This window comes from Pelmatolapia mariae, linkage group LG16_19 (assembly GCF_036321145.2).
Source record: "Pelmatolapia mariae isolate MD_Pm_ZW linkage group LG16_19, Pm_UMD_F_2, whole genome shotgun sequence".
NCBI lineage: Eukaryota > Metazoa > Chordata > Actinopteri > Cichliformes > Cichlidae > Pelmatolapia > Pelmatolapia mariae.
In genome coordinates, this window is record NC_086241.1 from 54,407,313 (window position 1) to 54,430,738 (window position 23,426).

Below are 23,426 nucleotides of genomic sequence, written 5' to 3' on the forward strand. Positions count from 1 at the left end.
AACTGGTTTTTATGATACGTTTGCTCAGAGACAAGCAGTAGCCTGCATTTTTGCAGGATCCAGCTCGGATTCATTCCTCCTCACCGGCCTGGCTTGCGTATGTTCTGTGGGAGAGAGAGAGGCGGGACCTTGACGCCGGGAAGGGCGTTCTCTTTGCGGTCAGGCCGGGCAGAGTCATCCCGAGGGGTGGGTCCTCCGGCAACAGAAAAGGAAAACCCACCTTTTTTCATTGTTAAGGACGCGGTGGAATGTGATGGTTTGATCTCAAAAGGACCAGGGAGGGGAATATCCGAAAGGAAAGGACCAGCGAAAGCGACTGAGGGAAAGGGGGAAAGCAGAAAGCGGTTCCCCCCCTATCGCCTCCAACTCTCTGGTCTTGACTGAGAATATGTGGATGAACTTGTCCCGGCCGTGTCGGCTGCAGCGAGCCCTACCGTCCGCACGAGCTCAACCCGCGTGAAGTTGTGGATTTACCGTTGCGTTTTCCGGACCCGGCGGTGGAAGTGCTGAGGTAAATTTGAGTCTTTATTCTGTGTTTGGGGTTGGAGGAAGAAGCGGGGTATATATTTGGGGATTCACACAGCTGCTTGTTGAGACTCAAGGAGTCCGGACTGCAGAAGTCTGAACTGCGGCAAGTTTTTCAGCCCTCCACCTCCTCCTCCTCCTTCTCGTCGTCGTTCTTAAGCCAAATTGAAGCATCCAGCTCTGCAGGGAAACCTCAGGTGGTTAAAATGTTGCCGCACATAAACCGTTCATATCTTCTTTTGGAACACTTGCCATTTTTGTTATGAGGTTGCATTTATCTGCTTCTGCACTCGATACGTTTTTTACTGGTTTACGCACATGGTAACGTCAGTCCTTTCAGACTGACTGCCCGGGCTGTAGGAACATGGAGTAGAAGTGTGGAGGCTGCTTGGACGTGTTCTTGACATTTTTTTTTTTTGTGTGTGTGTGTGTGTGTGTGTGTGTGTGTGTGTGTGTGTGTGTGTGTGTGTGGCCACTTCATAGCAAGGAAACTATCTTTCTTTGACCTCCTTCATCATGTAGGCCTGTCATCCCTTGGCTGGTTTTCCTCTGTCCTTTTTTTTAAGACATTTGGGAGGTTTTAGGTTTAATGAACTCAGATTGTCTCAGTTTCCTCTGCTGAAATTTAGTATGCAAGTTTTTGTTGCATGTACTCAGACTTTTCAGAGTGTAGGGAGTAAATAATTGTGATATAAACACTGCCCCGTGTTGGAGTTGTGTTGACAAGGGGATGTGATGTGGTCATTGTTTATTATCTTTGAAGCAATGCGTTACACAAACTAGTTGTGAAATACATAGCCGAAAACATGTCTTAACTTTGCATGGCAGTCTGCTCAGCTGTGAGTACTCTGCTGCACAGTGCTGTGAATATACGATGGTCTGGACTCTGCTGCCATATCGGAAGGTTTTTATACTGAACAATATGATGATATGTGATGTAGAGTTCCATGCAAACAATATATATATATATATATTGCCTATGCTCAGTTGTAAGCTACATACTAAAAAACCACAAATTGGGCTCAAAGCCATCCTTGGGCTATTATCCACATATAGACCAGCCTATGGTGCACACAGACCACCTACTGAATGAGCTTATTTTCAAGTTGGTAAGGAAAGTTTGAACCCCCTTGTTAGAATAGAGTTAATTGATCCATTTCACAGCTGTTTAAACAGTGGACAATCTAGCCTATAAGAAACATATAACCTATTTAAATTATAGAGATTTGCTTGAAATTCTGGTCCAATCTGACTGTCTTTCCTGTTTTTGTCTCAGGGAAACATAAAAATACGAATATATACATGACTGGTTTTTTTGGCAAAACTAGCTAGTATTACTCAACAAGACCAATACTGACTGATAACAGTTTTTACCCAATTGTCTGGGTCTTTCTTAGACTGGAATGCAAATACAAAATCAGGCATTTCCATCAACTAATATAACTGAAATTGCCACGTTAAAGGACAACTAAAACAACTGCAAGGTCCTGCTGCCCTCGGATGTTTTGTTAAAGGTACTAACATGACAATACATCCTTATTCTGTTTGAGTATCGGCCTACACGTGTGAAAACAAGGTGGTGCTGGTGATGGTAGGGGCGTAGTCTGAACAGTGTGTGTCCTGTATTCCTTCACCAGAACGGTGACAGATGAATGTGTGCGCATGTGTAAACAGCAAAAAAGGTACTTGTGGTGGTGGAATACTAATCTACCAGGTGGGGCTCATAAAGAGCACCGAGGGGAGGGGAGGAGATGAAGGGGACCTGCCTTGACCTGTTTGAGACATGAAGGAGACAAAAAAAAATCCCTGATGAATTTCCAGTAAGGCTCGTCCTCCCAGCCAGCTGTAGAACATACCAGCTGAGCTACCAGCTCGGACAGGCACTTGCAGGGAAGCTTGTCACAGTGGTAGATGTGCGAAAAGGGCTTATTTTGGTATTTCTGGGTGGGATTATTAAACCGCATGTGGAGGGAATGTTGGCAGTTTATGCTGTCAGTTTGGAAATGTTGGGGTGGAAATGTAAAAGGGAAAATCAAATGAGAGTAACAGCGAAGTGAGGAGTAAGATGTCTAAATTTCCCCTGATTAATGCCCGATCTCTGGCGCATCCATTCCCCGGAAAATGCGCTCAAAGTTTGGTTTGGTTCAGTTGGCTCTTGCAGGGGGGGGGGGGATATTTCACAGCAGATGCCCTCTTTGACCTTCTCTCTTTAACACCACTGCTCAGCACAATGATAGTTGTTAATGTTGACACAGCAGAAGTGTCAGCACCACTAGCACCTGTTCTGCGATCTTTACAATGAATGCCAAGAAGTGAAAGTTGCACAAAGAGTTTGCAGCACTTTTTTTTTTTTTCCTCCGGGGATTGTCGCCTGCCATTCGCAGTAATAATCATACCTCTTTCTCCTCTTTTATGACCTGAGCTATAGCACGCATGATTGGTTTTCCACTCCGCAAAGCGCTGCGACCGCCCTATGAAACTGCCTGCACTGCTTTGGGTGAAACCAAAAACTAATCATTATGGGTGTCCAATAAGGGTAATTATCAGACTAAGCACTGGACCTGTGGATTACGGAGTGGCTAAATAAATGCTCTGGGGATTAAATTAAAATATTGAGGTTTTCTGCCTGGGAGAATCAAACCACCGGGAATGTCAAACCCAAGCCTGTCGACGGTAATATTACTGCCACTCCGGACATCAGGGTTTATGCACACTCCCTCCTGTGAGTGTTGCGCGATCACACATCAGTGTGGAATTACATGACACTGGCATTTACGTCATGCGTTGCAAGTGCAAAGAAATAAGAACGCATATTGTCATTGCTGTGATTGATTGAAGGAACTACTATAACTGTCAGTCCTTTTCCTATGATATCAAAAATTGGAGGGGAAAAAAACACAAAGTAGCAAAGTTTGACAATCTATTAAATGAACATTGTTTTCATTGGAGATCAGCTTATTATTTTCCTGATTTCTAACATCTGGAAAATTAGATATATGCACTTTATTGCCCCCCCCCCCCCTTGCTGGGCTGATTATTTCAAATAATTACATTTATAGTAAATGTATGTGAAACAACTAAGCCTCCTGTTGCTATTCCCTGTTATACACATAAGAAACGACTCTAAAACCTATAGAACCATGATTTCTATTCAGTAACTGCATATTATCGTAGGTTAGATCATTCTCTGCTCTGTGGTCTCTCTCTCATCACCCAGACTCTCGCCCATCTCTGTGCGTCACAATTAGCATTATAGCAGATTATAGCACTGCATTAATTGAGTGTGTCATGGCTGAAGCCACCAGGTTTAACAAGTGGAGTGACAGTAGTTACGTCACTTTTAACATTAATGTTCCTCGTGGTTTCATTCAGACACAGAGACACAGATTACTTGCAGGTCGGACACGTGCAGCGACGTTAGTCTGACCTGGTCAGATTGCGGCCTGGAGCTTTGCAAAGTTGCGTGAACCTGATATGATCAGATTAATGGAAAGCGGTGCATTTCTAGGAGTCCTCAAAGGTATAAATGGGAGAGTCAGCACCCACACGAGCAGCATAACCTATACATCCTAATATGCTGTAATAGATAGCTCGTCTAGAATTGGGACCGGATGGTGTTGGTTATTCTTAGAGGTAGACTCTCTCTTTCACCCTCAGTAACCCTCTCACCCAGGAATAGAGCAGCGCAGGATGCAAAGTGATGTTGTTCGAACCTACCAGGGGCCTGCTTGAAGTAGTGGAAATGAATCATGATCTCTGAGCGCCTTCTGTTGAAGCCCACACTCATCCTGTGAGCGCATAACATTTTATGAATGTGTGTGTTTTGTGATAATGCAATAAATGACTCCGTATCCGGGACAAGGGCTGCTGCTGATAATATGCAGGCCAGCTGGAGCTGCTGTCTGTGTATAAGCAGACTTGTAGGAAGATGGCTTAGTGCCACGATGACGGCAGCGTGAGGCTTTGACTGGACATATTGTACATGTCGTGTGTCTGTGTGTGTATGTGTTTAAAGTAGAAAGAGCTGAAAGGAGTAGTGAATCAATCAGTTAGTTAGTCATCTGAGAAGATCAACATGCAGCTAATCTGACAGTTGATAAACGGTGTCATTTATTTTTAAAGCATAAATGATAAAACACGCTCCGCTTCCAGGATTTCCTTTGTGGAAAACCTGTGTTGTTTATTCCCCTTTTATGATCAGAAACGTCAGAGTGCACATTAAGAATTCATTAACTGAAAGGTTTCAGTCTTAAATTATTATTTAATTATAAAAAAAAAAAAACAAGCTGCTGATACCGCAGATGTTTACACATGTTTCTGTGTGCAGTTCTGTCTTTAACTGTTTGAACAGTGAATGAATAGGGGGGGAAATGGGGAAAAATGAAAACAATGAACTAAAAGCAGAAGTTATAAACCAGATCCTAGAGGCTGAGAGTGTCAGTCACTCAGCGAGCAGTAGCCAGAGGTACATTTTAGCCCTGAGTGTTCACACAACTTGATAATAACTCATACGCTGACACACTAATACATGCTCTCACTCTGTAAGAATGTCAAGACAAGAATGGATTCTGCTGATACCCCTTCTAGTGTGTGTGTAAGTGTAAACGAATCTCCATTGTTAGTCTTTCATAGTGTGCCAAACAGCCTCGCAACTCCTCTCGAGGGCTTTTTTATCGTGTAGTTGAATGGCCACTTACGGAGGTTTCAATATTGCACTTATCTCATTTGTTTGCAGCTGTAGGTGTACGTGAGTGTGGAGCATCTGGAGTACAATTTCACGCTAATGCACGATTTAAAGGTTAAAATCTTGATTGTATTTTGTTACGATTTACATTAAAATATCCACCAATCCTGCACGAATAGGTTTGTGGGATGTCGAAATTGGTTCGGAATTTTTAATTTCAAAATAAAACTGCTTTACTTTTATTTTCATGCTTTGGATTTATCCATCCTTTGTCTGATCACAACTGAAAAGAACAACTTTTGGCCATTTCTTTACTCTTATTTCATTTTATTTAACAGAATTATGAGTAGTAGGCCCGTACAGGTATTCAGACTCAGCACAAACATTTTTTTTATCACCGCGTCAGACCACGGTGTAGAAACAGTAGACAAAGGCTTGGATGTGAATCGGGTGTGCAAAAGCTGTATGGTCGTGCAAATGTCAAAGAAGCATGCAAGCATTTATAGATAGAAGTGATAAGCTTCGAGACATACAGTTCCAAAGAGCTGGAAAATTTGGAGCTGCTATGGGATTCCCATCCATAGTAGCAAATATTATCTAGCCCTGCCACTCATTTAACCCATTGGTCAAAGGAGCGTATCAAGTATTTAGTGACCTGTAAAAGATTGTGTTGCGTTACTGGGTGGTTATGAAAGTTTTTCCAGCAACAGGGGGTTAAGAAAAGGAAAATGTGCCAGATTGAGCAGGTGTAATGCTAAACCAGATAAAATGTATGCATCAGTGAGTGCTGCCAGAGAACTGTGATTCGGCGAGTTTGAGGGGAAAAGGGGAGTTTTTCATACATTTGCTGAACCCGAAGTCTGAGTTTGCAGGGCACATTTCTATTTCTTTGTTTTCCACTCTTACTGGAGAGCTGCACCATAATGCTTGTACGTCCTTTTTGACCTAGTTTCTAGAGTCACCTTAGTAAAACATGCTATGTTAACTGGGATATTAACCAGAAGGTGTGAGTGTGATCAGTATAATCTCATTAACAAATGCATTATTCTCACAGACTCAAAGACTTTTTTTTTTTTTTAAATCGCACTGCCATATTTCAGGTGTCCTAATTCATTCACGCTCATCCCCAAAACCAAGTAGCGGCCCTGATGTTGACCATGTGAGCGTTCTTCACATGCAACCACGGAGGGGAAACACAAATCCTCATCTGGTCCTCATTTAAGATTCTCAACCGTCCGCCAAATGAGAAGATGCATGTAGCATCCAGTCCATAACTGCAAACTGGAATGTAATCTATTTGTGGTTAACTTCATGCTGATTCACAAATTTTTACATTTGGCCTTTGTTCCCAGGGCCACAGTCGTTTGGTAATCTGCAGTTTGTTTAGTCTTCAGATTTAACAGAGCCGGGTTTCTAATGCAAGCCAGCTTTTTAAAGTCTCCCATCTCGCTCCTTGTCTATCTTTTGCAAACAATACCTTTATTCTTGATGAGTTAAGTCTTGTTGCTGCTTATCACAGGTACACTGAAGATAAGTTGTGTCGTAATGGCTGTTTTTTATTTTTTTGACGTATTGGTGAGCGCAGTTGCCTCACAGCAAGAAGATTTTGGGACCTGGCGTGTTGCTCCAGCTATGGATCGGGCATGTTTTCACTCTGTGCTGTGTCTGCACGAGTTATCTCTGCATACTCCGGCTTACTCCAGCATCCGAAGGCATCTTTAGGTAAATGGGTGTAGGTGTGTGCGAGCAAGGGTGGTTCTATATCTGCATATTAGGAGTAGACTCCACCCCTGCAACCATCCAAAGGACAGAGAAAGTTTAGCAGATGCATGGATGATGGCATTTTAGTTCACGAAGAGGAGCTGTGGCATTTCATGTATCTTGATATCTGCCTTTTGATAAGTCCTCTAATGTTTAATCGGCCGGCTGCCCCACATGGCTTGGAGTTTGGACCACATTCACTGGTAATGTGGGTCACTGTGGTGGTGGTGGTGGTGCTGCTGCTGTTTTTGCCTTTTACATGCTTTCAGGTTGACCTGACAGGGAAGAGGTTTGCCTCTGGGTAATTTTTACTTTTTCCTACTGGTTCCTGCGTGGGATTACGTTCCAGTTTCAGCCTCCAACAAGCTCTTTTACAGAAAGTCCCCTGTGAGCCTGTTCTGTTCCTGCACTGTACAGGCTCCTCAAAAAAATGGCTGTCCTGTCGATGCTGGAAGAAAAGAGGGAAGAAGTGCAAAGGAAACAGACTTCAAAAGCGTGTAGGAAGCACAGCAAGGCGGAGGGAGGGAGGGTGGGAGGGAGTTGGAGGAAGGGACTGAGGCGTTTTAACAGGGGAGAGCTAAAGTTAAGACATAACTAGTAAATTCCTCAGATGCACTTTTATTTTTTCAGTTGTTCTCCTCGTTAACTGGCCAATATTTTGACTTTCCTTCCGATTGTTATCTTGTCTCACTCACTCACTCTCTCTCCTGAAGAGGGGAGAGAACCCCCCACTTACCTTTTTTTTTTTTTTTTTTTTTTTTTTCCCTCTCACTCCCCCCCCACCCCTTCTTGCCCTGCTTGGTCCAGGAGTATTTTTGGAAGTTAATGAAAAGAGAAATCTGAACCGCTTACCCTTAAAAGGCATGTCTGGGTCAGCTGGGTGGAAACTTGTGTTATTAATGTCCTTAACATTTTTTATGCGAGTGGGTCATCTGTGATTATAAGAATGTGTGCGTTCGGAGCTCTGTAAAACGCAGGAATGCTGTGGGTTGGGGGCCGAGCAGGGAAGGAGGGTGGACTATGAAACAGGCTTACGTCCTCAGGAAAAGAGGGGGGGGGTGGGGGGGGGGGGTGTTCAGGGGCATATTTGGCATATTTCAGGAGCCATTGCAGTCTGGATTCAAGACATGTTCTTCTTCCTAGAGCTCTGGACAGAAGAAAGGTGAACATCATGCTCTGTTTCAGTCTCGTGATGCTTCTGGTGGAAGATGGTGCACACTGCCTCGCAATGATCAAGTTAAAGGTTAAAAGCCACCAACACAGGTGGTAAAAAAAGATGGGAAAACACCACCTCATGCCACCTACACACCAAACACAGATGTCTATGTCCATAAAAGGCTAAATGTTGAACCAAAGTCCTTCACCCAGCAGTATGGTTTGTATGCTTTGGGTACCATCTCTACAATTTAATAAGTGTTTATGTGCTTAAAGCTGCAATATGTCTCTTTCAACCTCTTGTCTGTGGCCTTATAGTTACAGAAATCATAATATTTTAGTCTGTTATTTGCAGTCAATGGCCGCTGACTGACGTGACGGTGGTTGGTAGGCTTTTGCTATGGCGATACCGGTCCAGTTCACGGTGAGGTCACGAGTCAAGAGTGTACAGCTTTATTCTTAACCTGCAGCTTTTATTGAATTTAATTTGCGGTTGCCAAAAGTGTCCACTTGGTAATACTTTTAGGTGATTAAATCTTTTTCTCAGATCATAATAACTCCTCTTCACACAAGCTAAGGACTGTGGATTAAACTCACAAGAGAGTGAATAACTTGTAATATCCATTAATTATTTGTCCTCATACAGGTGCCGCCACATTAGGGCGAGGCCCCGAGAGACACTAACGAATGCGTGTGCCGTCTTGTCGTTTTTCTTTGAGGTGCCGGGCGTCTTTTGTGTTTTGATCTCGGTCGTTAAATCTGGAATTGGGAACCTCCACGGCAGAAATGTGATGAAGGAAAAACACGAATAAACGTTCAGAACAAAGTGTTCGTTTTCAGTGTGAAAAATGCGAAATTTGTTGTTTTTATTGTTAGATATGAACCCAGTCGAATGTGTGCTAACACAAATGTGGGGAAAATGTTCTTCAGAGGAAAGGTGTTAACATCCTTCCAGCTTTAGAGTCCCAGAAAGCTGAATAATCTGTACCAAGGTTCATTGGTTGCTCTGCATCATAATCAGACTTCATCAGTTATGCTTTTACTTTTACTTTACTCTGGGGTATTCACAGATGATTGCCTATAATACTGCACTTTGCTGCTTACGATATCCCTTTTTCTCTAATTTGGACCTAACAGTTTGAAATGGAACCACTCCCTGTGTCTCGCTCTCTACCTTTTTGTTTCACTACACATTGAACAAACAAGATATCACTTGTTAATTAGTAATTTTGTCACATTTGGGCAGAGCCAGGTCAGCTGTTTCCTCCTGTTTCCAGCCTTTGTGCTACCCCAGCTCTGATTGGCTAGCAGCTGTAGGCTTAAAGATACATTAGATTGGTATCAATCTTCTTATTTTAGCTAAAGTGCAAAATTGCTTACTTATTAAAATGTAAAACTACTTAAATGCTTCGCTGTCTAGTTTAAAATGTATAGCTGCCTGCTTTTGCTTGCCAGCTATATTTTAGTGTCAGATTCCTTACAGTCGCACATGAGACGACTGCGGTTAAGACAAATGGACTTTGGATGAGTGATAGCGGTATCAACGTCTTCAAAAGAAGAACTCAGAAATCAATTTTGGCTGAAGTGTAACCTCATATATCTTGTGTGTGTGTCGGGGGAGGTTGTGAAGTTTTGTTCATTTGATCATGTGTGACTTGAGCAGTGTGGATCCTCAAATGTTCTTCCTTTGCAAGCGATCTGCCTGGTGATACATGTGGTGTTTTCACTATTTAACACTTAAATCGTGACTGAGCGTGTGAGGGGAACATGTACAGTCTCGCCATCACACTCGCTTTCACACACTACTCCCTGGCCTGCTGTAGGCCTTGGATCTACGGGGCGGCTCTCAAAATAAAATTCCTCTTGCGGATTATTTTTCTTGTGATCAGAAAATATACATGTTCTCCGAGAAAGGAATGTTCAGACAGACAGGCGGGTTGTTACATACTTATCCCCTCTTCTGTGTCTCCTACCCTCTCCTATCCTTTGCTACTTTGTCTTGTTTTTAGATGTTTAGATACTTTTTTTGTGCCTTTAGAAAGTTCTGAAATAAGTTGCTGAATGGAAAAGGTAATTAAGTTGTCACAATTTGATGTGTATGACCTTTGCTTCCCTTGCTTGGTGTCACATGACGTTCCTCCTGAGTTTGTTCTTTTGCTTTCACCCACAATATTTAAAACTGCTAAGATGCGTTTCTTCCCCTCAAGGCATCCCTCCTCATTCTTCCAGCCATCCATCTATTAACAAGTCTGCTTCTTTTTGGAGCTTTCGTCATTGTGGCATTGATGCATGCAGACTCAGACTGCTGGACTATTTTCAGCCTTTTCCCCCTCCTTTCTGCCCTTTCCCCTCTTCTTCTCTGGTTGGCTTTTACTTTTGAGGGGATCTCTACACTACTGCCTTTTGTTAAGAGCCGCTGAGGGCCGGGTTTGCTGGTTTTCTCCTCCATGCCAACGTTGCTTTTGGAGCTCCTTCTCATGCTAGCTGCCCTGACCAGGGGAAGTGAAGCAGCACAATGCTGCTATGGTGAAGCCATAAAAATAGACTTGCTAAAGTGCAGCTTTTACTTCAAGAGCCATGAAATGCTTTTATGTCAGTTTTATGTAGTAAGTGGGAGTAGGAAAAAGAAGAATTTTGGCCAAGTAGAGCTACAACTAAAACTTATTTTGGGGTGTTTATTCCCCCATTAGAACAGTCGATCTAGACAGGAAACAAGAGGAGTGTGTGACATGCAACCAAGTCGGGCTGGGAGACTGTTGGAAGTAATTTGGATTTATTTTTTTTGAAGGATGTGAACATTTCCAAGGTTAGTGCTTGCACCACTGTCACTTAAACACCAGCTTGTGTTCTGGAGTTACACCAGTAATGTATGACTGTCTCCATTTCCCTTCGTGTCTGAGGGATTGTACAAAATCAAAACAGTAAGCAATATACCCTTATGGTCTCTTAACCAGAACCAGAACAGACTTTATCTGCTTGCTTTTAGCTATATCTAATTGAATTATACTTGTAAAATGATGTAAAGTGATAGCGCTTCTGCATTTGGCTCTTTATGATGTTAGTGAGAGCAGATTTGGTAACATGGTTATCTCAGGCACACAACAGCCCCAACGACCTGCTGTTTGAACCGTATATTGGCATTGTCAGTCTTGCAGACGATGGATGAAATGATGAGTTGCACTACAGCTCCAGTGTAAGATTAAGGATTTGAACTGTAAATTATGCAGAGCTACTCTAACAGATTCATAGACTTGAAATGAAAGCATAATAGGTCCCATTTAAAGGCTATTTTACATGATTAAATGGATGATTAGTTGAAAAATGCCCTCATAAAAGCCAAAGATGATGCCATCCAATCAACAAACCTGTCAAGAAATTATCTGATAATTTAATTGGGCGCCAGTCAGTGACCTTTTAGCAACCACTGGTGCAAGAATGTCCCAAAGTGGTTGTTAGTAGCTGGTGCAATCGATTCACGCAGGTCTAGAGACCATTCAGTGACTCCCTGGTAACCACAAGTGTTTCCCCCGACTTGTTTGCAAGTGATTATGGGAGTTTCCCGGCAGTTGCAAAGAAGGATGCAATGCTGCACCAAAAACCTCCTTGTGATATCTTTGGTCAATACCAGGTAGCAGTTTGCATTGAAGATGCTGACTTGTCTGCAGAGACTCAAAAATTTCTCGCCAAGTGGCAGTGAAACTGTGTAAAGTTGCATCAAAGTAAAAGATGTGCCTTTCCACTGTAACAAACACATTTCAAGAGGAACAACTTACATTCTCCATTTACAGTCACGCTTTTTCAATTTAGAGCTCGGAGAATAAATGGCAAGTGTTTGCAGACACGTTGGTGTCCTCCATGCACATTACGGGTGACTGTGGGATTCTGTTAGCAATCCAAGCATTCATTGACCATTGTCACTTAGCAACAGCCAGCAACCACTTGCCAACCATTCAGGGAATATGCGTTTTTCCCTAATGAACAGAGGTTTCCAGTGGGTCGCTGACTGGTCTGTGTGACTGAGGCCTTAATGTACTAATCACTTCAGGACTGCGGCTGTGTCGAATTCAGTGGGACATTCTCAGACCAGTTCAACATGTTTCAGATAATACGGTCATTACACACATACTCGCCCATCTGCTTTACTAAAGCAGACACGCACAGCCAGTCTGGCCATGCCCGAGTCATCAGCTCTTCTCCGGTGGTCCCTTCCCTCTAAGTCAACATTTGGATTACCATCAGAACTATCAGAAAACATAAGTAACCTGTTTGTTCTGATTTAATTTTTGGTTGTTTTATTGGTCAGCATACGCTCATTGTTGCACGATACACTTTTAGACTTGAGCATGTGGCTCGTCCTTGGCTGAGGTTTTTGTGTGTGCCATGTGTGTGTACATGTGGACACATTCAGACACTGAAGCCACACAGGAATCCCATAATATCATTCCCGAGTCCCTGAGTGGATCATTTGTGCACTGTGGAACATTGTGGAATACCAGGCATATTTTATGATCCAACCTTTAGCCGGCTGCCTCGCTTTCTCACAGCGTCTGGTTTATTTGCAATACTAAGCTGGTTTGGCTGCCCCCCCCCCCCCCCCTCGTCCTCGTCCTCCACCTCACAGTCTCCATCACTCTGGAGCAGAATATTTAAACGCTGCATTTTAAGCTAAGGAGTCAAACATGCGAATTTGAGGCAATGAAATGCGATTTGGTCTGTCATCCTGGGAGATGTTTAGTTCTGTGTGTGGGTAGGCATCCATGTATATATGTGCGTGTTTACCCACTGTGGTGACGTGTTTTGACTGCCCAGTCAAATAAGGGCACAGCAAAGCTTGATGCCCCTGTCAAAGTGCTCACCCACTTGGCCAAACCTGTAGTCTTCACCTTGTTTTCATTCTTTAACCATAACTATACTTTTATTTTCTTCTTTTCTCTTTCCAAATCAGCTCAAATCTTTCATATCCCTACTTGTTTTAAATACTCTCTCTGTCTCTGCCTCCCCCTTTCTCCCTAGGTGTGGACTGCGCAGAAGAATGTAGTAAAATTAGTGTTTTATCTCTCCTGCCAGCCAGCTGTACTCCCAGACATGCCAAGCATTTGAGACACAATTGACCTTAAAAGGAAACAATAGCAGCCTATCAATTCTGCTCTGCCAGTCAAGCAGTGGCTCATTCGTGCAAAGGCAGGGTCCACTTTGTGTGCACAACACAAGGAAGTGTTTGGAAACTGAACTTTGGAACTGGGAAGCAGGAGAGTCACAGTGCACTGAGCAAAGAGTTTTCCTTTTAGTTTATAGAGTGTATAAGTCTTTCTTGTTTAGCGTTCTCAGTGTGTGCTTGTTGAAAATGTAAAGTTTGACTAGGACTACAGAATTTGTTTACCATGACTAACTCCACCCACGTAGCTAGTAATGTTTTTGTAGCAGGCTTACCTTTGTTCACAACCTATTATGGTGAATCCAAAATGCTTACTCACATCATGTCGCAGATTTTTTTTTAGTTTGTTTGCTTTGTTGTTTTTGTTGTAACCTCTCGGGGCAGCAGTCAGTGTTTCGGGGCTTCCAGCACATATCCTAATGCAGGCTTCCTGTTCTGTTCATTGCTTACAGCCCATGAATGCAGATAAAATGTAAAGTAAAATGCAATTGAATGCTACGTCATTACCAGACAATCGCATTTCAGCAAGCACATTTCTCTTTTACTCTTCAGGCACACTGTTTACCTGCATACAATCAAAACCTGCTCAAAAACAACCGCTCAGCATTACCCAGACTGCAAATGGGAAACTTCTAATACCAGGATTTTGAGTTGGTCCGAAATGAGTTTGCTAATTTAAAAAGCAAAATTTAGATTTTAAATGAAAGTGACAGTTCTTGTGTGTCTGAACAGATAATGTTTAGATAAAATTTCAGTTTGCATCTTCATATTAAAACCTGTGCCAAAAATCACCTTCACCTACCCGAACATAGATATTTTATTTCGTTAAGACCCTCGCTATGAGCAATCAAAGGATCTAAGCAGCTACACGGAAAATTCTTGAGACGAGTGAAAAAGAGAAAAGGTTTGATGTCCTGTTATATGATTATAAACAGTACAGTAAATGATATAAGTTCATTAAATTTGTTTTTTAATACCTATAATATAATATTATTATATTGATATATTTTAATATATATAAGTATGTATGTACACCTAATTATTAGTCCTTTTTTTATCAGCAGTACACTTTATTTTCACTGCAGTTTGGGGGAAATTGTTAAGTTTAATAATTTATTTTATTATTAATATTTTGCATTGATACAAGCTATAATTTGTCATGTATTACTGAGCTGAGAATGGAAGTAACCGTAAAAACAAGGATGTCAGGGATTCCTTTGTTCCGACTAACATTTGGTAAATAAATTTTGAGGTTTAAATGGCTGTTGTTTAAAGGTGTGATGGTTTAAAGCAATTAGAAGGATGAGTACACTGAGAATCGGTTCATAAAATTAATTCCCTGCAGTATAATTTTTCTGATTCCTATTGCAGGAGCTTATTCTAACCAGTCAATTTGACCTTTAATGACCCCCCCCCCCCCCCATATTTTGCCAAGTTATCATGTCAGGAAGTTCCTGTCCTCTTGAGTGGTGGCGTGAAGCCAGTAAAGTCGTTCTGTGACATTGCTAGCTGTCATATTACTGTTGTTGGATAATGATTAATGGTACAAAATAATCTGCCCTTCTAGTGAGAAGTAGCTGTGAATGCCTCAGCTGTTATTTGCGGCGCAGGGAGGGCTGCAGGGCTGTAAGTCATTAGATATTAGGGCAGGTTCTGCAGGTTCACGGCGAAGTTAAAGAGGTGGATGATTTTCCATATGACAGCTCATCAGCCTGTTAACAAAATTCTTACTCCACCTTCCTGCTCCACTGGAACACAAATAGCAGCAGGAACGCTGTTGGCAGCAAATGGAAAAACAGCCTCTTTTTCTGCTCTTCACTGCTGTTCCCTCCTCCTTTCTCTTGCTCGCTCCTTCTGTCTGCTGCTTTGCTGTTTCCCTGCCGTTCTCCATCTTTCTCCTCACTCCTGGTTCTTTTCTCTTTGTGTCTCTTTCTAGGCATCTTATTCACCATGTTTGATTTGGGCATTCCTTTCCCCCTTAGCAGACAAAACAACCTCGGACCTAACTGAACTGCAAGCCCCAGTGTGCACACACATATACATAGACGTCTACACACACACACCCTTTTTCTAATCACACACAGGAAATGGGCTCCCGTGCAAACAAGGAGCGCCTGGCCGTTGGAACCCAGGATGGCGTTTGAGGACTTGAAATGTTCTCTCATGGAAGAAACAGAACCTGAGTTCTCTCTCCTTCTTTGGTTCTGCCTTGTTTCATTTATTTTATTCAGTTTATCTGTGTGTTGGTCATGTCGTCCATGACGTTTACATTGGAGTGAAACAACAACGACGTGTCCTAAGTTCGGCAGTTGAAAAATAAACTCACACCCCGAACTTTGGCATACTGCATGTGAAAGTGAAAGCCGAAGTTCTGAAAAAAATATCAAGAGATACTGCATAAATCATAAAAGGATGATAAAGGCACAGTAAATGACACATTGTGTGTTTATGAGGAATTTATTGGAGGAAAACCCCTTAACAGGGATTTCTGCCCTGTTTCACATAGTTAATGCTGTGTTAACACACTGTGCATGTAATGAAAACTAAATACATGCTTTTACTATTATAGTATGGGGGAAAATAAATAAACTTGGTCTGAAAAAGCAGATAATGTAACATTTAAACTAATTTAACACAAATGTATCCTCACTTTCCACTTTAGTCTTTAGAGGCATTCTTTCTTGTTCAGTGGTGTTTCTGTGTGCTCAACATTAGTCATTTTAGAGGCTTGTGCTTACGGTGCCGCTGAATTGTGTCTTGTTTAACTGAGAGATTTTTCTAATATTTTGTCCATCCCATAAAAGCAAGTTTCCATAATGCCATAAATTTCAGTGGCTGCACGAAAGCTGAGTTTATTGCAGGGATTTACTGCATTGCAGTAGAGCTAGGTGTACCTTTTTTTTTAATACAGGTCAGACATTTATAAGACATTTTCCTGATACATAAAAAGTAAAAAGTCAGTTTAAACTTGTGTAAATGACACATGATGTAAGGAAGGGGGAAAACTGTATTAGGAAGCAAGTTTAGTACAAGAAGAATATCTTTTCCCTATCTGGCTTTACTCCAGATAATGTTGATAATCCCGCTGTTTAAGATCATAACAATATATTACAGCTTAAAGAACAATATAAGAAGTTGTTTTAACATTATTTGCAGCAAACAATTCAAAAATCAAGGAGTAAAGATGCCCCTAAAAATGTGTTTCTTTTCATGCAAATTAAACTTGATGTAAGGGAAAGAAAAACAACTGAACTGGGGTTTGTATTAGGAACCAAGTTTAGTATACCAAGGATATCTTTTCCTTATCTGGCTTTACTTATCTGGATAACTGTTTACAGATGATAACACTATATTACTGCTTATAGAACAATATAGGCACTATAGGTGTTTTACGATTACTTGCTGCAAATGGAGGGAAGAAAAATCACAGAGATGGCCCCTAAAAATGTATTTCTTGATTAATGCTCCTCAGCGAAAGCCAAAAAAGACATCTAGACCCTATTACTAAATGCACAGTGAGGTCCATGGGCCATCGAAGGAATGAATTCACTATTTTAGAGTGAACTGACACTAAAAACCCCGGCGTTACCTTGCTAACCCCCTAAAACTTCTTTGTAGTAGAGCCCTCAGGTGTCTGATAGGTAAGTCACCAACACGCATTCTGAAGGAAGCTCCATCTCACACTGTTTCACTTAATTCTGCTGAGTAGAATGATGAATTCTCCACAACCTGTGTGTATAAAGGGAAGCGAGTGGGTGTGAGGGATGAGCAGGAGACAGCTGTTTTTAGTTTTCCTTGGTTATGGGCTGGCTAACCATCTGAACTTCCTTCACACACACGCACACAAATACGCAACTCAACAGCACACACAAAAGCAGACAAACGTGGGTTTATAATTTCTTTGGGACCATAAAAAATGTGTCAGATCTGATCAGTGAAGTCATACGTTTCAATTATAATCAATTTCATTAATCACACACTCTTGTTTTGTTATGCTCAGCAGAATTACACACTTGGTTTACGGCAGTACTGTAATGTCATGAATCGTGAGAATGTCGGATGATTCAGCAAAACCCGTGTTATACGGCTGCTTTCATCAGTCTAAGATGACATGGCTGAGCGCAGAGCTGCTGGGTTATCGCCTTCCTGCGGAGTAAAGATGTGAAAGAACAAATAGGCACATGGAAAGAGGTTGAGAGTGGCAGGATCAAGTAAAAGGCAAGTGCTCTGTGTCTGTCAGAAGGTACTTACATGATCAAACAGTATTTGAGTACATCACTTGCCACCCTTCCTTATGTCAGCCTAGGTTAAATAAAGGGAAACTGCTTTACAGTCTCTTATATAAAGTGGCAGGAGAAGTAGTCTTTAAAACGCCATCACAATGTTTCTATATAATAACTTTCTATATATAGAAACATTTAATAATTTCAGTGTTTCAGCAAAATGTGCAATAATATTTCTAATGATACATAAATGCACTTATTTTTTGTTGTTGTTGTTGGGGTTTTTTTTCCTTTTCCAGTGATGGCACCTGTCGCACTTTGATAGTTAAATCAAAACCGAAAACTTTTTCCTACCTTGGATAGTTTATCTTACTTTACCTTAACCAGCTGCCTTTCCGCCATGTACCTGCATCAGTAATTTCCATCCACCGTTTGCTCTTCCTGTCATATGGCGTGCTCTGAGTCACTTGTTTACATTTGGGTCGCGTATCGGCAGCTGCTCATATCTCCTCTTTACATACCTTCTTACCCCTGTTGCACACATTGGCGTGTTTCCCCTTAAGGTGGTGAAACAAGTTTGTTTCCACTATTCCAGAAACAGTTTTCTTGCATATTTTGCCAACTACTCTGCTGATTGTTGAAGTAGCTCTTTTTTAGGTGCTCATCAGCATCATCAGAAGCTGACACCTGGCTCTCGGTCTCAGACATGCCTGGCCTTGTCTTGTTGTTGTTGTTGTTGTTGTGCATGCTAACAAGCATAAAAGTATTGTGTCTGTATCATTGATATTGTGATGCTTTTGAAAACCTTTGTCATGTAAGGATACTGATGATATCGCAGATACACCAGTTGCTAAAATATATATATATAAAAAAAAAAGAACCTCGCTCAGCCATGGCCTTGAAGCTCCCACATCAGCATGTTGTAGCTCATTTCCTTTGATCCATTAGATAACAGAGGGTAAACACAATAGTTTTGTTTTGAAACGTGGGATCATTTGCTTGCTAGAACAGGCAACCAGGAAATGAAAAGAAATATTGAGTGGGTGTAAACTTATTTTTGTGCTTCTGGGGTGATTCGTGCTTAACAAAGTCTGAGAACCACAGATTTTAGAGTATTTGTGTTGTTCTTTTTAATCATTCATAAAAACTAGTGTCAACTACACAAGTATTTTCCATTTCCCTTTTTGTGGGCAAAACAGTTACAAATCAGAGCTTGCTTTCTTGTTTATGAGCCTGTTCTGTCTTCATCAGGATGGCATTTGTGAATTAGATTCTCAGACTTTACATTGTTCTTCATTTTCCATGTCTCGAAACTCAAGCTTGTTATGTCGTAAATAATGTTCCCTCTCTGATGTACAGTTACAAAAGTGAGCGTCCTGCTGCTGCTTACAGTTTCCAGCAGTGTTCCCTTTCTCTTTCAGCCCAGTCCTCTACTTCATTTCTCAGCCTTTCCCTCTCATCCTTTAAATTCAGTCCAGACTCGGGTCTTAAATCTGGATTCTCTGTGCTTAACCAAACATATGGAATGCTACTGTAGTGGAATGCTTCAAGTCTGGGTTGTGTGTGTGTGTGTGTGTGTGTGTGTGTGTGTGTGTGTTTGCACATGTTTTGAAGCAGATGAGAGCTTCTAGGATGATGATGATTATGATAATGGTGCGTGTGTGTGTGTGTGTTTACCAGTGCCTCCCCAGAGAACTGAATAGGGCCTTCTGTTGTCGTGGCCAAACATTGCTTGTCTGCTCATGCATGAGTCTATTGCAAAGCCTCAGAATGTGCCCCATATCTGAGCAGTTAGCTCATTCTTAGCCTCTTAGCTTGACTGTGAACGATCTCCCTTACAGTGACTGCATTGTCAGCCCAGCCGCAGGCCCCGGGCTTTGTCAAGTGCCAAAGATAACAATGGCGAAAGATGGCATGAGTGTGTGTGTTGATATAATGATGACCAGTGCTTCCATTTTTACTAACCTCATGCCCTCTCTGTGTGTTTTAACCACAGGATGGAGAGTTTGTGGAGCTTGATTTGCTTTAGAGGAAAGGATGCATCTTAAATTAAGTAAGTTGTGGGAAGTTCTTTGTGATTTTTAGGATTTCTGCCAGTGTGTACAAGCCCTGCAGCCCAGCAGGCCTACACTTACACTCCTGCCAATCTAAGCAGATTTTTTTTTTAAGACATAATCTGTAATCAGGAAGTTGTCTAATATAGCCTCTTAACCCCCTGTTCTTGTTAACTATTTTACACAAATAAGCATTGAGTGACCAGGCAGATGTTATGACCCAATACAGTTTTATCTGTAAGGCTGATACGTCTCCACTTATGTGAATAAAGTCAACTGTAATTTAGTGCTCTCCTTCTCGTCCTCTAGTTCATTCCTTTTCATGTCTAAAGTGGAAAATAAACTATTTGTTGTTTCTCTTCACCCCTTTCCAGTTTACAGCTCATACGGCAGCACTTCTTCTTTGACACATAATTACCAACTGACATTATAGTGGATGGATAGCACCATTATTTGAGTGCAACATTGAGTTGTGCCAAATCAACCTCTTCTGAGATTGTCAGGCTAGCTGTTTTCTCGCGTTCTCAGCAGCTCCGGGCACAGAAGTAGTGAAGTTTAGTTTATTAGTGAAGTTGAGTCAAAACCTACCAGAGTATTGCAGTTGGTATTTAAATGCATTAGGTCACTAACCGTGTTAGACAGCTTCTCAGTTTCAGGCTAGTCTGGTTAAACTCTCACATCTTTCCCTTCACTTCTTCTCCTCATCCTCCAGTCTTGCCTACTTTTCTTCCCTTCCTTTCCCCCTCCTCCTTGCCTCCTCGCCTCCTCAACCCCTCCTCTACTCTTTTGTGAGTCTGTTTCCTGTTGGGCACAAATGCCGGCGCCGCATTTCCTTCCCTATAGCCTAAAGTAACACAGGAGTGGTACATACGTGTACAGTTGCAAAAAAATGCAATTTCCAGTAAAATGCGGTTTGATATACACTGAGAGCACCGGAAAGGACAAATGGTGTGACTAATAACACACAAGCACACAGAGGGATCACTCAACGTAAGTGAACCTCTAAATCTTCAAAAGATACTGAGTCAGGTTTGAAATTAAAGAGATCAAACACAATGCACAATGCAATGCTTACAGGAAGAGGGACTTGTGTGAGCACCAAAACATCAAAAAAAGATGAAGAATGCTGAAGGGGACATCAAAGTTTGGGGCTGCTTTGCTGACTTAGAGCCTGGACCTAAGCTCAAATTTGTTTTAAATATTTTTTAGAGGACAACTTAAAGGCAGCAGTCCCTTTTCCTGAAGCGGTTGAGAGGTCTGTCCATGGTGTAGTTGGAAATGTACATTTTGCAAGGGCAAAATCAGATTACTGATATTAACCCAAATGAGACGTTGTGACCTCAAGACATCCCAGAAATTCTGCTGAACTGAAGCGGCCTCGTAAGGAAGGACGTTCCAGAGTTCCTCCTCACTGTTTTGCAATTCTCATAAGAAGCTGCAGAAAATATATAAAGGAGGCTGTGTGAGTAATTCAATCCAAGAAATGATAACTTCAGGTCACATTTTATTATGAATCATAGCAGACAGCCAAAAGGATTCACAAACTTTATCTTCAAACTTCATTCAGTGCTCAGTGGGTGTGTGTGGGTGTCTGCGTTCTTACGTCAGATTAGTCAGCAGACACAGTGTGTATCACTGTCTTATCACATCTCCTCTGCTGTCTGCTCCCACAAGTGTGTAAGGTCAATATGTGGCCAGGGCGTGTTCTGTGTGTCTAAACCGAGCTGCCATTAAACATGTTTATTATTCTGAATGGTAATCCTAAAACTGACAGACACCATTAAAACAAACATTAAAACAGGAAACTCTGAAGGCACTTCCCAATCCTATTTACATCTCTCACTTACAGGAACACGATTCTTTTAATTTATGAATGATTTATGCTTTTACACTCAGTTTAGTTTATCATTTGTTTTTGTTTTTTTCCTTGATGTACTTTTGCAATCTGCAGTCACACGCTGCTCTTAGTTAGAGCGATACGATCTGTAAGTACCGCATCATCCCACGGGGACGCACATCTCCTCTGAAACACGTCATCATTTTACCTTCTGCCACATCTCCTCTTCTCCCTCTTCCTCTCCCCTCTTCCTGCAGCCACTGCTGCATTCCTGCTGCAGTAATCCACTCTGTCATCTACCTGCTCTGCATTCTATACAGTCACTCCTCTTGTTTCTCTCCCTCTCTCTCATCTTCATCTGCTTTTTCTCTGTCGCTCTCTGTCATTGCTTCTCTTCCATTATTGCACACGTTTCACTCTGCACATTTATTTCGTCTGAGCTTCTCTGCTGTGTCTCTTCTCCCTGTGTCTTTCTTTTTCTTCTTTCTCCCCCTTCTCATCACAGAGCCACTGAGGTCTCCATTCAGCCGCAGCGGGCTGCTAATGCCAAGGCTCAGGCTGATGAAGCACTGCCAAGCTCTGCCAAGCAAACTCTGTGTGTGCGCGCCCTGTGTTAGGATGGGAAAACGGTGAATGAACAGGATGCGGAGCAGCCAGGCAGAAGGTGGAACGGCTGTATGTTAAGAGCTATTGATGTGTCTGAATGAATTGACCGTGGTTGTCTATTAGCTACCGCGAGGCTTACGCTCAGAAAATTTCCAATTCATAATCGCAGGAGACTTTGAGGATCAGCTGTCATTTCCTCCTCTCTTCCGTGCAAGGGGAAGGACACAGAAGTGCAGCAGGAAAGCGGGGGTAATACAGTGAAGGTGAAGGGAAGGAAAGCAGCGACAGAAATGGGGGGCTGGGGTGGGACATTTAGAGGTCACATGAATGGAGATGATGGTGGCAGAGACTGATGACAAAGGAGAACAATAGCCAGGGTGATGAAAGCGAATAATGTATAGTAATCAATTATTATTGATGTCCTTGGCCTTTTTGGAGAAAGGACAGTTGCTGCCTCTGTAGATCAGTTCTATTCATATAATCTCTTTATTGGTTATAATTAGTAATTGTCAATCACTTTGAGATCAATACATGATTTCTTTATTGTGTTATTCCTTTATGTGAGTGTTTACACCACAAATCTTAAATGGAAATGCATTTTTGTGCCCCTCCCTGTAACACGTGGTGCAGAGTTACACGTTGCTCAGTTTGTCTAAAGACACTTCCTCCCAGTGACACTGCAGAGCATTAAGTGCTATGTAAATATTTAAGTGTGTGAGCTAGGGAGGGCACGAGACCAGTCTGTGCTGAAACCAGTAAGAGTTAATATGGTTAAATAATTATCTCTTGTACTTCAGCATAAATATCAACTACTGGCATTTAAAATGTTAACAATTTGTTTTGCTGATAGAACACAGACTGTGTTGAGACATCCTCAGAAATGAAGTAATAAGGTTGATTATTGTTCATCTGGACGCAACGTTTTCAGTGGGAGAAACGTTTCATCACGCATCCATTCTGATTCCTTCAGTCACAGCAGACTGCAGGTTTCCTCAGCCTTATGAACAGTACAGCTGCATAACAATCAAAACCAGCAACACTGTATAACACTGAGCCACGAGATCAGTTTCATAATCATTGATATGCAAATTGTTTTGACCCTTAATCAGCGGCCATGAGTGCTGTTTTCAGAGAATTGGGGAGAGGCTGCAATCACGCGATGGTCCGATAGTGAAAAGTGTGCTAGTCCTTTGTGTCCGGAGGGTCAGAACAACCAAGACATGCATCTCAGTGGCTTACCAACCCCAAGGATTGGGTCCCTTGGTACAAACAGAGCAATACAGTAAATGAATTTAAGTGCCAATAGGATTGCAGGGAATTATACATCTGGGAAATTAAACAATCACTGGCTAAACGGATGCGCTACATTGTCAGACTGGGACTCCTCAGTCTATTTACACCTACAGGCCGGTGGCCACTCTTTCAA

At 41.9% G+C, this 23,426-nt stretch overlaps 1 protein-coding gene across 4 annotated transcripts in view; it reads left to right on the top strand.

Annotated features, from left to right (window-relative positions):
• The first annotated feature begins 217 nt into the window (after positions 1-217).
• The window catches only part of luzp1 (leucine zipper protein 1), a 51,172-nt gene continuing 27,963 nt past the window's right edge, over positions 218-23,426 (top strand). Inside the window, exons 1-4 of one of the 4 annotated variants that reach the window (XM_063497307.1) lie at positions 218-511; positions 19,500-19,556; positions 21,509-21,542; positions 21,900-22,058. The gene's annotated coding sequence lies outside the window, so the exon portion shown is untranslated. Of the gene's footprint in view, positions 512-19,499; positions 19,557-21,508; positions 21,543-21,899; positions 22,070-23,426 lie in introns of those variants that run through there. The other 3 variants (XM_063497306.1, XM_063497305.1, XM_063497308.1) reach the window with 3 other exon arrangements.